At 40.0% G+C, this 18,056-nt stretch overlaps 1 long non-coding RNA gene across 1 annotated transcript in view; it reads right to left on the bottom strand.

The window, feature by feature from the left end:
- The window catches only part of LOC121961252 (uncharacterized), a 97,596-nt gene that overhangs the window by 45,443 nt on the left and 34,097 nt on the right, over window positions 1-18,056 (bottom strand). The gene's annotated exons all lie outside the window — the stretch shown is intronic.

Here is an 18,056-nt window from a genome sequence, read left to right on the forward strand (position 1 = left end):
CCTGCAGTGTTCAGGCTGAAGAACTTGACTTCAAACATCAAAGATAAACCAAAAAAGCCTTAATTACAAAGTGAAATAATCTCTGTGATCGAATAGAAAGATCAATCAACATCATCAGCACAACCCGAGGTTGAGGTGGAGGAAAGTCCCTAAAGCTATCTGAGTTTTTTCTCTGAAATACTACTGAGAGCATCCTCTAAGACCACGCTACAAAGAAAGCAAGCAGTGGCAGTGGGCAGATCTGATCTGGTTCACGATGGCTTTTGCGCCCAGGAGAACCAATGATCAGCAGGCAGGGCGGGGCCTCAGCAAGCTGTCAATTATGTTACCCAGTTTGTTCCTGCAGGAGGATGGTGCAATCTGGTATCATGACAGCGAGCAGTAAAACAGGCAGGTTAGAGAGTGGCTCTGAGGTGAACCCAGAGGCTGCTCCAACACTCACAGCACACCTGTTATTACATTTGGCTCTTAAGTGGCTCAAGGCAAAGGGATGTCCAGTGACAAGGAAGACGGATGTGAACCATGTGGAGTGTGTGTGTGTGTGTGTGTGTGTGTGTGTGTGTGTGTTGCTGATACTGACAGAGGAGAGATGACAGGAAACAAAGACAGAGAGAAACAGGGAATGATGTACAGGGACTCTGCCAGACTCACCAGAAGTACTTCTGTGCAAATAATAAAGTGTGCGGTATGACAGCAAGCATGGACACGTCTTGGTGACGTCAAAAGTTAGACAGCTGACTAACAAATAAAAAAGCACCAGTGAGCTGTGTCAGGAAATGAAACCAAGACAAGCACTGAAGCGATGAGGACATCAAAGAGGGAGGGATGTGTTTTTTTCTTGTTTAAACAGTTAAAAGTTAAGTCAAGTTTGCTGTGTGAATTTGCATGGATGCTTCACACACATCTTCCCCCCCAGCAGCACAGAAGATCTCTACAATCAGCACAGTTTACACATAGTGTCAACAATTCAGTATCTGACCACATGTCTTCTCTTTTGTTCCTGAGATATGATGCTGAGTAATGGACAGCAATGTGTTTTTTGCAGAACATTATGATGTCACACTTGACCTTTGACCACTTTGATAGAAAATTTCAGAACTACATCATTATATCCTCTTACACATTTGTGTGAAAATTGAGTGTATTAATTCTTGAGTTATGAACAAAAATATGTTTTATGAGGTCACAGAGACATTGATCTTTGACCTTCAACCACCAGATTCTAATCAGTTCATTCTTGAGGCCAGGTGGAGGTTTGTGCCAAATTTGGGAAACAGAATGAGATGAATGCTAGGTCACCCTGACCTTGACCTTTGACCTCCAAAGGCGTTATTGAGATGTTATGTACCAACAACCAGAAAACATGACGCCTCTGGCCAATGCAGAAGCATAAAAACCTGTTGACACAACTGGATAGACTTACAACCAATAAGTGCAAAAGAAGATGTGACATAGCACTGAGCAACACATGTATGCTGGGATGATCAGTCACAGACTCTCTCAAACTATAGCTAAACAGTGCACTAAAATTATATCTGAAAACATTTGAGGTAAAAATATATGCAGTAACAGAATCTTGAACCATATTTGCTTAGTTTGACAGTTTGATCTGAGTTTCTTGAGCCTCAGCGGTGTTGCGTTGGATGAAGCAGAGACCAGTGACACTGTTCTGTTAATCATCACGTCAAAGCCGCCCCAATCTGGATTAGATCTGGCCAGGTGGAAAATCTGTCTGAATGGGAGGGGGACCAGATGCATCTGCCAGACCAAATGAAACATGAGATTTGCTGGTTTCTAGTTCAAACAACAGTGCTGGATTTTTGTGACTGATGCCGATATTGATGTTCAAGAGTTTAAAAAACAGATAGCAGCTGTGCAGCTGGTAACTTCTTTAAAAAGACCAACTACCAATTAATAAAAATGACAGAACTTTACAAAAAAACAATCAAATTGGTGTGGGGCAGCAGGCAGTCAGCCCCACTTAGCATCAGATCTGTGCCATCGCCTTTCATTGAGGATCTGGGTATGTGCATTGTTGGTGTCCTGCACTTTACATCAATATTATTAAGAGTAATACAGTTTATTTGTAGAAAATCAGCATGAAAGAGTTCTTTCATATCACACACTTTGATGGAATGCTTACATGTTACTCAATGCGTGAGCTGATGACAAGAATCCATGAACACACCTTAAATTTCAATAAGACAATTGTGATCACTCCATCTGTTTTTACTTTCTCTCTTGGATGATGAACAATTTTAATCATGGGTGGATCTTCAAGTGTTTAAAAAAAAATAATTGTGACCAGATTATGTGAACTGCATATATATTATAATCCTTATTAGGAGAAAAAAAAGTGTCTGAATGTCACTCCTGTGTGCTTGGGTAGCACTTAATCCCTGCTCTTGCCTGAGAAGGCGTCAATGCATAAACCCGCTATTTATAAATATCCCATAGGAAGAGAATCTCCAGCCCGCAGCCATGTTCTGTGGTACATAAACGGGATACAGACCTCACTCTGTATCACAGGTGAACAAGGAAATACATTAAATTCTGATCGACGGAGCAGAGAGTGAACAAAACCCCACCCACATGTAACAGTAGTGTCTACACATTGACTGTCTATGTTTGTAGGTGTGACTTTTGGTTCCAAAGGTATGACACCTAAAGTTTTTGATGGAAATGCAACTTAAGTGTTAGGTGGGAACAGTCAGCAGGTTCCTGCCTGAGGATCTCAGGTTGCGCACAATGTGAGTGCGGGGCTTTCCCCGCACAGCGGCCTCTCAAGCCAATCCATTTAATAACAGTTCTGGTCTGGACTTTAAAGTGCAGAATGATGATAAAGAACAGCAGCAACTGAGGATGTTTTCTGTCATGCTTTAACCCAGAAATATATCACTCAGAAAACCAGACATTTTGTTTCTGCTGCCAGCAGGACAGGTTTTGCATTTGTATCTCAAAGAAGTTTCAAGTTTCTGCAGTACTTGTTTAAGAGAACAGTGCTGAATGCCGTCTACAGGTCATGATTTCAGGTCAGCAGTAAAGTGGAGGAGGGGCAATTTAAATTTTAGGGGCTAAATATGCAAAACCACTGATATGGTCCTTTACAATACAGCCGCTGAACTTGTGTTTAAATGTAGTAAACCTATACACACTGAAGCACACATGCATACACACACACATACACACACACATGCACACATACAGTATGTTTTCAAATTAAAGGGACTAGAGCAAAAGTGTGGAAATGCTGTTTAAAGTTCATAAAATGGCACTTTAATTAAAAAAAAATGATGCAAACCAAAGCCTAGGGGAGCCAGGGGTTCCTTTTCATGCATTTCACTCTATTTATATTATTTCTATGGTGTTGTCAAATTCCATGCTGACCAGACATTTGAAGGAAATTACCAGCTGTGCACCCTGAAGCTGCAGAAAAGCGTTGATATGCCACATCAACGGTCGCTGAGGGTGTGCTCATGTCATAACTGAATGACAGCATCAGGCCGAAAGCCACATCACAACCGCCCTAACAGTCCACGTCAAAGCAGGGGTCATATCTCCATCACTTTATGACTCTTGGAAGGTCTGGTTCGTTTGATCGTTTACATCGACAGGAAGTGAGATGTAGAAAATAAGAGATGAGCTGACAGGAAATGGTCTGAGGTTTCTCAGTTCTGTGTTCTTGATGCACATCTCTAACTGGACCCCGTTATTCTCTCTACTCATCAGTTTGCTGTGTCATTTCACTTGTCAGAACCGTTAATAAATCAGCAAACCCTCTCTTCCTGACTCCTGTCCCCTCTCCTTACTACTGGCTCAATGTGAAGTACACAAGCATCTGTGATGGAAAAAGAAGCATTTACTTTGTTGTAAAAATCCATTTATCATATGTACAAGTTGTTATTACTCGCAGACGGTTGGAGCTTTTCTAACACCCAAGAACACACTGAGGTGTTCGTGAAGATCTTTTAAGTGTTCCACTGAGTCAAAATTACTTCGGGGGTCAGGTCAATGATCAGCCCTGAACAGAGTTGAATCCAGTCAGGTACAGTTAATATAATGACATTTCAGGAAACAGTTGCACAGAGCAACAAAAGTGCTCATTTGGAGTTGTTTTTCCTGCCACCTGATGACTATGAGACCAATATTCACACTCTTTTCAACTCTGTTTTTTGTCTCTTACAACTCCTGAGTGAAATGTCTGTCCCTTTAGCTGCTACATGCTCCACTATGTTCGCCCGCTACTCCAGGGATACGCAATATGCTTGGGGCCACTTCTGCAAAATGACAGGGGGCCAAGGGCCAGTCACAGCAGCCCCATACTTGTTTGTAGGATTTCAGAAAGTTTTAGGGGTTTTAGCATGTTTCTAAGATTTTAGGACATTTGTAGAATTTCAAGACATTTTGGGGATTTTAGGATGTTTTCTGGACTTAAGGACAGCTCTAGAGTTTTAAGAGTTTTCTAGGACCTCTGTCAGGGGTTGCACGGGTCCTCCTTTGGCACTTCTTTTGATAAACAAGTTCTATTTTGATGATGTTTTTATGCACTCTAGCATTTTATGTATACTTTTTTTTTTGGTATATTAGAAAATGGCTGGGGGGGCAGATTTGGCCTGAGGGCCATAAATTGAGCATCACTGTACTAGTCTCCAACTGTGTGTGTCTCCTGTTTGCTGAGCAGGTAAGTGGGGTTATCAGAGCTTTTCAATAGAAACAGCTGCCTGCTGCTGGAAACCAAAAGTATAGAACCGAAGTGCAACTTTCATGCAAAAAGAGGACACTAGACCAAAGATGATTCCCTGGGAAAGAAAACCCATAACTCTTTCTAGTTTCCTGTAAACAAGATACACAAAAGAAACCACACCAACACTGTGATACATCACAGAATAATGAGCTGCTATAACATCTGTCATTTAGAGCCATGAATGCAAGTATGGAGAGCTTAGTGTCCAGACACAAATGTTGATGTTCCATACCAACATTTTGAGAAAATTTTAGATGTATTTTCAGTACTAAAAGAATATACTATAAAAAAGCTTATGTTAGATTCCTTTCTTTAAACTTTGCAATGAATAAAGGCTAGAGGAAGACATTTACTCAAGTCATTGGATCTGCACAAAACATGCACTTAAACAGAAAAAATGAGACTACAACTTCTTCAATCACGTTACAATGAGAAAAGAGACACTCACCGTTTTTGATGGTAGATATTCTTTACTAGTCCATTTGATATTTCGAAAGAAAAAGTGTTTTGTGTGTGTGTGTGCGTGCGTGTGTGCGTGCATGTGTGTGTGTGAATTTATGCTATCAAAATTGCTGTGACCTATGAAAATTCGTTATTTTCTATTAAGTTACTTCTCTAAATCTAATCTAGTTTTAACTACATATTATCAAAATATAAATGACAACATTGATGAACAGCAGTAACCAGAGTTGTAATAAAGACTTAAATAAATAAAAATACTTCAGTTTAATACTTATGTATTTTTGGGGACTATCTGTGCTTATGTGAATGTTTATATTTCTGTCAACTTTCACTTTTACTCCACTACATTTACTAAATTAAATGTATACTTTTACTCCAATACACTTCCCTCTACTTACTAAAAAAAAATATAAAAGATGGGGAAGAAGGGAGGAGGGAGGAAGGGACAGATGGACGAATGAAAGAATGGGAGGGAAAGAAAAACTGGATTTTGTTCATTACATCATTTTGTTGCAAAAAAGACTTCAAGTGTAATGTAGGGTGATTTTTAAGGTTTTGTTCATTTTAAGAGGAAATGAACTTTATAATCGTGAAAATTCTAACCACTTGAATTTTAATGTAATAAAAATTCCTTGTACTGTTACTTTCAATATTTCAGTTCATGACCTTTCATACTTAAGTACAGTACTGCAGTTAAATTCTAAAAGGTGACTTTAACTTCTGCACATTTATTTTCTGTGAAGATAGCTGTACTTTTATATAAGTATGGCTTTCAGGTACTTCATCCACCACTGGCAGTTGGTGGTTATGTAAATAACTGTAAAGTATATTTCCATGCAAGTAATACCTAAACTGAATAGAATATTTTATTAAACAAATACTTGCCAAAATAAATAAACCCTTTGCATGTAGTCTGCTGCTTCTTCACAACTTCTAATATTTCATGATACTGATGATTGTATAACATGTTTCACTTTTGAGGCCATGACCTGGTTTGAAGTGGTGCAGTCCTGAACTGAAGTCTTACATATTTTGTATGTGTGTGTGTGTGTGTGTGTGTGTGTGTGTGTGTGTGTGTGTGTGTGTGTGTGTGTGTGTGTGTGTTGCTACAACACTGACTGAAACTGATCTCCTCATGTGATGTTTCCAGATTCTAAATCTGAAATCTCACTGACTGAAATAAAAAGTGGCCAGATTAATTACAAAAGTGTCTTGAAGATACATTAAGAGAAAGAAAGAAAGAGTTATGATGAAGGTTTTTATTGAAATATGCATCAGGTACTTTTCTCTCTCTATAGCAGCAGGCAGAGAGCCAGATGTCTGCTTTGCTGGCGTGGGTTGACCAGTAATTACCAGCTTAATGAGGTGAATGTGAGCTTGGTCAGCCATCTTAAATGTTCTGAGGACAGTTTTCTAAGTGACTGCAAAGAGAGACACTTTCATATCGAAACATTATGCAGTATTAAAATATAGACTTATTGCTCTGGCAGTCATTTCTCACACAAGCCCTTCCATGGTGTTTCCCCTGAACAAGCTCCTTCAACAACACAACGAAAACTTCAACGTGATGCTCCCATGGGATCTTGAAGGAATACCACCACAGAGATCAAATTAAAAAACAGTGCACAAAAAAAGACAGATTACTGTACTTAGCTAATTGACTGCATGCTGTTGCTCAACACTTGGCCAGTTTACTTCTGTCAGTTTTTCAATACTTATTCAGATTTTTCAAAACATGTACTGTCCTGACTGATTAGATTTCATGTGTCATAAGGTATGCCATTTCAGCAAAAAAAGATATTTATACATACATTACATTTATACAGAGTAGATGTTTCCAACTCATTGTTTAAGAGATTGAACTTGAGACTGCAAAATAGTTGTGCACAGTAACCATTACACACTGGCTGCCAGTGAATCTCTGGACATATTTGCTGGAGAAATCCCTGATCTGAGACAGCCTGTGAAGACCTCCCACAAACACTAATGTGCTGAGGGCTTAGGAATCCAAGTCATACGAGGAGTTTCCCTTTAATCAATCCCTTGAGGGAATTCTCAGTAAATGTATGTGAGTGCCCTTATGTGTATGGTTGTCTGTCTATATGTGTCAGCCCTGTGATAGTCTGGCAACCTATCCAGGGTGTACCCCACCTTCCACCCAATGACAGCTGGGATTGGCTCCAGCACCCCCACAACCCCTATGAGGACAAGCAGTTACAAAAAATGTGGCTTGATGCAGAAAACATTGCTTAATGTGGAAGGCAACACCCACTTCAGTCACATCAGTTCACCTGCCTTTTTTTCCTTCTGCTGAGTTTGCAGGAATGTACTGAAAGCAAACTGATACCTAGGAAAGATGTACATCAGACACAAACACACACCAATAGCATTAATTGCACAGCTCTACTTCCTGGAAAGTCCTGTTTGATAAGCAGTGGCATCCTGGCAACATGAGTCCCTGCTGGTCATGACAGCTTATTTAGCAACTGATTATTCATTAGCAGGAAATTGTTTGAGAAGAAAATCAGCTTGTGTTCTTGTTTGCTAACTCTGAAACTAAAACAAACACTGAAAAGAAAAGAGCTTGAAATGAAGGTCGACAAACTATGACAGGTTCTACAGAAATATGCAACACTGTGCCGACACTGATGAGCGATGAAGCTTGGACTGGGAGCAGAGTGGGGCAGATCAGTTGGGCAGACATTCAGAACGTTTACATGATGTTTGAGGAAGTTGAATTATTGTGTAGTCTGACTAATAACTGTACTTTTAAAATACATGTTAGTCTGACTGAAAGTGTAAGTCGAATATCTTGAAGTTGGACTAATGTACCTAGAGAATGCGTTGGGAAATGAGCTACTCTTATACGTAAATACCTCAACGGGGCCTGAACTCTCCTAAGTGTTCTGCGCATGATTCAGAGATCCCCAGTGGGCTTTGACCTGGAAATTAAACAGCATAAATTAAATTTACAGAAGAAAGCCGGGAAAAACAAAAGAAGAAAAAGGGAAGAAAACAAACAAAGCAAAGGTAAAAAAAAAAAAGGGAAGTACATATGAAATGCACAACGGCAAAAAGTTATCCATGGTATCAGCATTGAACATGTAACCTGTTTTCTGCTTGCTAACTGAGAGAGGGCATATCACCTCCTGCTGTGGAGGAGTCAGACATACTTTCTCCATAAATAATTTCTCCCGCTGTGATTGTATAGTGCAACAAGGACTGTAGTCTGATTTAACGTCCTAATCGAGTTATAAACATGGCTCCATTTAAACATTCTGAGAGAGTCAGGTAAAGTTACCTGTTTGACTCTAATAGGAGCAGGTTCACAGGACTTGTGCCCAGGCATCAACAAATCTCACTGTATAAAGAGTTGGAAGATTGAAGAAAGAGAACATTACTTTTTAAATGCACCTTGTGTTTTCATGAAATAACTCTGAGACTCTGAGCAGGTTAGGACCGACAGTCTCAAAGAGAGAACTCTCAAAGAACTCGCACATCAGCGCACAAAGCCATCCCCTTGGACTAATGCACACAAACTGTTGCCTTGACGCTCCTGATATTTCACTCAGCTTTATGATTGAGACGGAGGCTCACTGCACTTATATATACACTCTATAGTGTTTTTAGGGCTTTGAGATAAGGCATGAAGTTCTTGTGTGACCTGTGAAAATCCATTTTATCACAGTTTTTATAAAGTGACTCAACTAAATGGATCAAACTTTCCCCATATACAAATTCTGACCTTTCAAGAAAAAAAAAATCATGACTTTAAAATGGAAATGTCTCTGATTTTAAACCAGCTTTGTCATATCAACAATGTGGGTAATATTTGTGAATAAACTAACCTCTTTCTTACCAGTGTCCAGAGCTTCCTGCTCATCTCTCAACTCAAATCAGATTTTCTCTGGCTCTGGGGCTGTTGCTCCAACTACAGACTGTACTTATACTTTTGTTTGCTTACCACCACGGACAAAAAGAGTATGGAAGCAGATTGAGCAGGAGGCCGCCCCTCTGTCTTTCTCTCAAACTCAGACCAAACTTTAAACTTGGCAAAGATGATCATATATAAATCAAGATTGCTACTGAAATGTCTTTCTCCTCTCAAATGTTTCCAGAAACATGTTTTACTGTTTAACTGGAATACGAAATGGTTTGTCACCAGCCAGCCAACATATTATTTCTCATGCCAGGTTCTACAAAAGTTTCTTCCCCCTAATCCTCAGACTTTTGAACTCAAAGTAGTCCCCCACCCACTTACATAAACACTATGGGCTCTATCTTATGCTCGGTGCACGGCGCAGTGCAAGTGTCATTGCTGATATCGGACCGTCGCAGTTGTCATTTTTACGCCTGGAGCTCACATCCTTTAAATAACAAATATACCTGCGCCCATCTGTTAGTCCCTGGGCGTGACGGTCTTAAAGAGAGGCATGGTCAGGCGCACTGTTGGCAGATTGCTATTTAGAGGCAACAGAAAGCAAATGCGCCATTGAACAAATAAAAGCTGGTCTGAAGTCAAAGGCACAGTCTGTTTCCTGCTTCTTAAAGGGCAGATTATTCAAATAGCAAGATGCGCCTGCATGCTTCAGATGTTTGGACATCACAATATATATAATATACTCTACCTCTACTCAGAGGTATGCGTGTGAATGGTTACTACGTAGTAGGTGGCACCTTGTACGGTAGCCTTTGCCACTGCTGTGTGAATGTGTGTGTGAATGGGTGAATGTGACATGTCCTGTGAAAGTGCTTGAATAGTCGAAAAGTATAGAAAAGTACTTGCCAAAAACATTTGCCATTTACAATACAGCCCTCAAAGTCGGTGCATTCTTTGTGGCATGTTGTGTGTTGCACAACATTGATATGCGTCATGGATGTCTCTTGGACATAAAAATGAGGACACATTACAGGACGTAGGAAGGCATGAGGCTGAACTGCCTATGCCGATGCCAGTAAGCCAAATATGTCAGCAGCAACAGGCACACTGAGAGATCAGCTGGCTCCTCCCATTTCTGTTTTACTTTTATGCTGAGTGCTGAGCTTTATTTACCCCTCCTCCTCACATCACTGTACACTTTTCTGCATTGTAAGGCCATTCTGGAGGTTCCAAAAAATAATGGAACCTCCACCACCATGTCTTCTCATGCCTGCTTTACCTCTGCTGCTTTTGGTGGATATCTGATGCTTCTGCAAATTATCTGCAAATCGTTTTCTTCAGCAGAGCACCTCTCACATCTGTAATTCGCCAAATCTGTTATTTAGATCGCAATCCGCCAATTCCTGATGCACCTGGCTTTTAAAGGGAATGGAAGCTGATGCATCGCTTGGTTAATTCAAACTAATTCAGTGTCTAAATACAACCCCTCTGTACCATGTGCTGCACCTGGTGCCAAGATTATCCGCTGTTTAACTAGCAAATTGGACTTTGGCACACCCTGAACACATTTGTACCACACACTGAAGATCATGCGCTACAGATTGTCTAAATGGGGCCCTAAGGTTTCATGGACCCATACCCACGCTGCTTCAGCCTCCAGACCCGGTGAGAACATGCAAACTCTGCACAGAAGGGTTTGAACCAGGGACCCTCTTGCTGTGAGGCGAGAATGCTAACCACGATGCCATCATGCCGCCTCTATATTTCCAATATGTGTCTCTTTTGCTTTTTATATGTTGCTGCAGTTTAACTATTTCTGAACCAATTACAACGAAATTTCACTCTATGCGCACTGTTGTTTATAGTTTGAAAGACAATAAAGTCGATCTAAGTCTAAGTAAGTCTAAGTCTATCTTGCATTATGTCAACCACCAGCAGCATGTATTGGTCTGGCACAGTGTATTCTGGTAGTTGTAGGTTTTCTACCTATTGAGAAAAATCATCCTTTCCTCTGTTTTCTCTGGTACCAATATTTAAAATTATTTGCATATTTCATATATTGCATATAAATAAAATACTTCATTTACACCAGGAGCAATTAAAACTAGTCTTATTTTAAAGTGAAATGGCAACACGGTGGTGCTGTGGTTAGCACTGTCACCCAACAGCAAGAGGGTCCTCAGTTCAAACCTGGGTTGGGACAAGGCTCAGACCTTGGGAGGGGGCCTTTATGTGCAGAGTTTGCATGTTCCCCATGTGCCTTTGTGGGTTTTCTCCAGGTTCTCCAGCTTCCTCCAACATTCCAAAGATATGCAGTTCAAGTTCACTGGTGACTCTAAAAATACCCATAGGTGTGAAGGTGAGTGTGTGTGTCTGTCTCTATGTGTCAGCCTAGCAACTTGTCCAGGGTGTACCCTGCTTCTCGTCCAATGACAGCTGGGATAGTCTCCAACCGCCCATGATCCATACGGGGACAAGCAGTTACGGATAATGAATGAATGAAAGTGAAATCACACAAAGAGAAAATACTGACAGGTACAGACATGGCTACTGAGTACAATACAAGCTACAAGCAAAAAAATATGCTGTAATAGATGACTGATCATTTCATTATTTATAAAAAGCCATTAATATAAACTGTCTTAAATGTCTTTAATTAACACACCTCAAATATTCAGTCATTTGGGAGATTACAGAGCAACTAATTCTAAAACATAATAATTATTGCTGTTATTGTTATTTTTACTATTATTATTGTTATTATTATTGTTGCTATTAATTCACTGATTCTTATTCCATCAGAGTATTTGGAAAGATATCAAAATGATATCAAAACTTCATCAATACACCTGGTGACTTTACAATAAAAAGTTTAAGCTGCTTTAAAAAAAAAAAAAAAAAAAAATTAAGGGATTTTGTTGACAGAAAAACAGTAATTTTAGTTTTTCAATAAAGATTGTTCAAAGTAGAGAAAATGAAGGATTTGGTAAAAGCAGCATTTTATATACAAAAAAAAAGGTTCCAGAAATGGATTCAAACACTGTCATCAGATTGTACTGTTGTGGATGCACTTCAGTATACTAAGCCAACACAACTCTCTGACCTGTAACCTGATCCCAGGACTGTCTCTGTAACCACCGGCCATCCAGGCAGGCTCCACCTTCACAGAAATGTTCCCAAATGAGAAAATAACATAAAAAAACAATTTTCTGTAGAGTTGAAAATCAATAAAGCGAGATGGTCCATCAAGTCAGGTTTGTGTTTTCTCATTATTTCATCTTGCCTCAGTTGAGTGTTCTTATATCAGTGCTGCATTATGTTACGCTCTACTTCCTGTCAATCACCCAGCACCCACAGGAATAAATTAAAGTCTTCTCCGGGATATACAGAAGTATATGGTAAGATCAGTACCTCCAAATCTGAGGCCATGGTTCTCAGCCGGAAAAGGGTGGAGTGCCCTCCCCAGGTCAGGGATGAGACCTTGCCCCAAGTGGAGGACTTTAAGTACCTCGGGGTCTTGTTCACAAGTGAGGGAAGGATGGAGCGGCAGATCGACAGGCGGTGCAGCGTCTGCAGTAATGCGGACTCTGCACCGATCTGTCGTGGTGAAGAGGGGGCTGAGCCAAAAGGCAAAGCTCTCGATTTACCAGTCGATCTTCGTTCCTACCCTCACCTATGGTCACGAGCTTTGGGTAGTGACGGAAAGAACAAGATCACGGGTACAAGTGGCCGAAATGAGCTTCCTCCATAGGGTGGCTGGGCTCTCCCTTAGAGACAGGGTGAGAAGCTCAGTCATCCAGGAGGAGCTCAGAGTTGAGCCGCTGCTCCTACTCGTTGAGAAGAGCCAGATGAGGTGGCTTGGGCATCTAATTAGGATGCCTCCTGGACGCCTCCCTGGTAAGGTGTTCAGAGCATGTCCCACCGGTAGGAGGCCCCAGGGAAGACCCAGGACACACTGGAGAGACTATATCTCACAGCTGGCCTGGGAACGCCCCGGGATTCCCCGGGAAGAGTTGGACGAAGTGGGCGGGGAGAGGGAAGTCTGGGCTTCCCTGCTTAGGCTGCTGCCCCTGCGACCCAACTCCAGATAAGCGGAAGAAAATGGATGGATGGAATATATGGTAAGATGATTTCAGATATTCATATTGCTTCAAGTCCCAAAGGAAATAATTGCATTTTTTCAGATTCAACCAAAATTGCAGTCCCACATAGTTACTCTTTGTACTTTCTTGTGAGATAAAATCAGTCAAATGACAATAGTGATGAAGCCAAAAAGAATTATCACCATTTCCACAGCTCTTTTCTCCTTACAGCATTACAGTCAGTACGTTGTTATGCACAGTTAGGTGGACCTACAGTTATAGCTCGATTAGGCCATTTAATTGGACTACTGTCCTTGTCCCAGTATACAAGCACCAGGGCAGAATCCATTTATTGATGGAAGTATGTCCGGCTCCTCCACGGTAGGTGGAGATATATGCCCCCTCTCAGCTAGATGATATTGGACCTTCTCCTGATGGACCTATTACATCACATTCCAAACAAGTCAGCAAGCAGCAAACGGGTTCAATGTGTAACAGTGAAAACATGAATAACTTTTTGACGCTGTACATTTTGTACGCACTCTACGCTTTACTTTTTGTACAAAGGAGATGCACGCTATCCCTCATGGTTATGGTGATGTCAGAAGTCAGACAACAATGCCATATGTTTTTGGAGTGACCAACAATGACACTTCTGCTGTGCTCCACTTCCTGCCCTTTTGCGCACCCAGAACGTGACTGTTCGAGCACCAGCACCACTGCAGATTCAGGCAGCTGTTGTTCTGTACAAAATTCACCTAGGTGCCTACGAAGAGGAGGATTGCGCTATTACAGGCCAATTCAAATAAAAGTTAAAAATTCCTCAGATCGCTGGATGCATCAATTAAACAAAGTGATCCAACTAACAAAAATATTTTCATTTGTAAGATCTCTGGCCTTAACCGTAAGTTCTCTCTTTAAAAGTAACTAATGGGGGCACCTGGTGGCTCAGTGGATAGAGTGGTGCCCCATGTACAGAGGCTGTGTCCTCGCCGCAGCGGCCACGGATTCAAATCCGCCCTTGGCCCTTTGCAGAACACTCAGGCCTGTTAAGGTCTGACTGAGTCGTATACATCAAAGACTAACTTGGCCCCCAACTGCATTATCTAGGTGTGTTAGTCCCACTTTGAGAAATTCTACTTAGAACAGTTTTAGTAATTATAACATGTTTACATGTATTTTTGAAGTCCAGTTTTAAAACAATCATTTTATTGTTTTAGAACATCATGTAAACATACTGAGTGTCTGCCCAACTGATCCGCCTTTTCAGCTCAGTGTACCACTCCTATAAAGGTGGAAATTAAATATATGCTTTCTCGTATATCTTAACAGGTGTTAATTTAATCAAAAATATTTTAATTTCTTTTAACTCTAATGTCTGAATATTGATCTTTGAAAGGATGTACTTACATGATTATCCTATTATGTTATGTTATATCTGTGGCATAATATGGCTTCATTTATTGCAATATTTTTTGGACAATACATTTTCCAGCAAAAGTAGTTATTGTAACAGACCTACTGCCATGTCTGTTTTACTGTCACTTAGCATGCATTCAATGTGTGTGGACAGAGAGGTCAAGGGCAGAACAACTCTCATAAAGCTCAAGAACAGTGGAGGCAACATGTGTGAAAGAGAAAGGAGTGCCGCTATAAACTCTCCTTCCCTCCAAACATGTCTCAGTGAGCTATTTCCTCTCTTCGGTCTCTTTTCTCTGTCTCTCACTTCAAGGCATGTTTACATTTTACACAGGAGAAAACAGACAAGACAATAAAAGCCAGTTTATTCGGAAATGGCTTCTATGCATTTCACCATTGCCTGACCCCCCTTCCCCCTTTGTGCAGTTGCTATGGAAACATGGCATAAGAGACAGTGCTTTTGCCTCTCAGAAGGGACTGAATCACCAAGAAAACCTGTGTGTCCACACCAATCAGAGGCTGCCAGGAGCACTGAAGGCCAATTCAGACTGCCAATCATTTGGCTGGATCAAGAAGATAACAGAAAACACGTCACAACTTCTGTTTTCCATTTGACTACTTACATCGAGGTATGTGTGCATAATTTCCCTTTTTTTTCTGGTTTTTGGATATCTGTTTTTGTTTGTGTGGTTTCTACACCCAGCCATTGATGCAGTCTAGTTCACTGAAGTGTATGTCAACGACACATACATTGTACATGCATTCACAAAGAAAGAGCATTATCAGGATGAGTTAATTAATTACACTGTAAAACCTAACGCTACATCTTAACAAAGGAATTAAAATAACTCAAAAATGAATTGTTGAAATAATAACTCAGTTGTTTTGAATGCACTAAAGGTTTTGGAGCATTTAAGTAGTGGTTATGTAATTCAAGCTTTTTCCACTGACTAATTTTCTTTAAGTTGTTTTTATATCAAAATAAATATGTAAGCCCTGCTGACCATAATTATAAGAACAGGTTAGGAATTTTCAATTTTTTTTCTGTTATTTTATTTTATAAATCTGTATATTGTGAGCAAAAAAAACAAAGAATGCATCCAAATAATTCTTAATGAGCTCTCAAAGTGTAAAGACTTAATTAACAGAAAATTAATCAGCCACTATTTTGATTAACCATGTAAATACATTTGCAAGTAAAACCATTGTTTTGTGACCATTATTTTATTTTTCCAGCTTTTGAAATGTGAGTATTTTTTCTTCCTTTTTGATTTTTTTAAATTAATTAATTAATCTATTTATTTATTGTTTAATAAGTAAATTTAATGTTTTGGGGGTTTGGATTGGTTTGGTAGAAGAAAAGGTATCTGGTCATATATCCGAGAAAAAAAAAGAGCGAAAAAAAGAGCGAAGGCAGCTTTGGTTGTTGCATTCTGGCCACAGTGTGACGTGTTCCGACCATGGATCTATTATAAATATAAAAAATAAAAATGGTAAAAATGATGAATTATGATTCAAAAATATCCATTACTACGGCCGGCACGAAGCCTGTGCTGTGTCAGGGACTCCAAGTGTGCATGCAGTAGAGTTCCACGGGTCCTATGCGTGTTCATTTTATGTCTGGATATGTCAAGGATTTGCTGGCGCAGTACACATACAGGGTAATTTTGTTCTGTTATTTTTTTCACTGCCTTGTACAAGTTAACGTAATGCTGCCCTTTGTCAGGCTGTTAGAATTGCACACGCGCAGCGCAAATGCTGAAATGTGGTAACATTTCAACCTTAGCACTAGCTTACATGCAGCATGGTTCAGAAAAAAACCCTGCAGTGTTACTTGATAGTTGCTGTTAAATTCATTGAGTAAAGACGACTGCTGGGTCTAAAAGTTTGTGTGACTCTGTTAACTTGTTAACGTTAGCTCATACAACCGCGCCTTTCAAACTGGAGCCGCTTTGCTCATGTACTTTTTTTCAGTAAGTTAATTAATGTTAAAACATTTGTGAATCAGATAATGAGGTGCAACTTGACTAAACAACATTTAAGAGAGAATGTCCATGAAAATTTAAGCTTTTACACTTTTCATGTAAGCTAATACTAGCTATAAAATTAACTTGGCTTGAGCCGCAATTTGGCGTTTTCAGTCACTTTCTCTGCTCTGCTAGGTTATTAAGAAGTCTCAATTAATTTGGTCAGTGAAAAACTAGTCATGGACAGAAAAAGCAGCAGCTTCAGCAAGTCTTCCCCAAGTTAAGATTATGACCAAAGCACCATTACATTGAACACTATCCTTATCTGATGTGCAAGAAGTGCTTTGGTCCTCTGGTGCACCTCTGGACAATGAGATTTGAGGGGAAGCACAAAGTTTTCAAGAAAATTGTGACACTCATAACTACAAAAATGTTTTAAAAACTTTGGCAGAGAGACACCAAAACGTGATGGCATTCTATCTGTCATCACAGAGATTTTTCAAGCCACCAGTACAGACTTCAAATGTGGAGTCTGTGTTTGTTGAGTCAGGGCACAACTTTCGTGGTAGGCATGTTTGTTTGTAGTGGGACACATGCTGCTTTGCCTGAGTTTAAAGAGATCAGAAACATATTGTTTTTTGGAAATGATATCTTCTTCCTATTGAAAGATTATGAGTACCTGGTATGTTGAGTATTTGCGGTCATATGAGCTAACAGATCATAAAAGCAAGAGCCATTCGGTGAAATCTCTGCGTCAGCTAACTGACCAGATGCCACAGATAGCCTACAAAGTTTCAAGCAAACTTATTCTCACAACTAAACATTTCATTCCAGTGTCTGAGAAAAGGAGTAGCACCACACCAAGCAGCCATCCTGAGCCCTTTTCTCCCAGTGACCTGATGGAGCCTGAAGATCATCAGGACCTTTTCGAGGAACACAAGAGGGCACACACCTCAACATAAGTAAAGGTAATTTCTTTTGTCTACTATGACCCATGTTTTATAGGTACATGTGCTCTGCATTTTACAAAAGTCAAAAAATGACAAGCTGGACCACATTTTAACCACAGTTTAACTGTTGCTGCACACTAGTAAGAAAAAAGAATGTGTTCAGATTGTGATGTTTAGGTTTAAGTTTAGGTCTAATAATAAGGAAGCTGAAGATACATTGATTTGTTGGTAGTCAAGGAGCTAGTGAAAAGGAGAGCATGGACAAAGAGAAGCTCTGTTTTTTGTGTGTGTTTCAGGTGTCCCTAACACAGTGTAAATGGAAGCAACTGATGTTCTTAAACTAATAGTCATCCTTGATATCAGCGCTGAGAGGCTCATTTTGCCCTCTCGTCCTGAGACTGTAAATGCCTTCATATTTGAGGTGAAAAATAAGCTGAACCTGGACTATGACCTTCATCTTCAGTTTCAAGACCCAGAGTTTGACAATGCCCTGTGCAATTTAGTTAACATAGAGGACCTACCATGGCAGTTTAATATATATATATATATATA

The sequence above is a fragment of the Plectropomus leopardus genome, chromosome 22 (genome assembly GCF_026936395.1).
Source record: "Plectropomus leopardus strain MGB_pleo_1.0 chromosome 22, ASM2693639v1, whole genome shotgun sequence".
NCBI lineage: Eukaryota > Metazoa > Chordata > Actinopteri > Perciformes > Serranidae > Plectropomus > Plectropomus leopardus.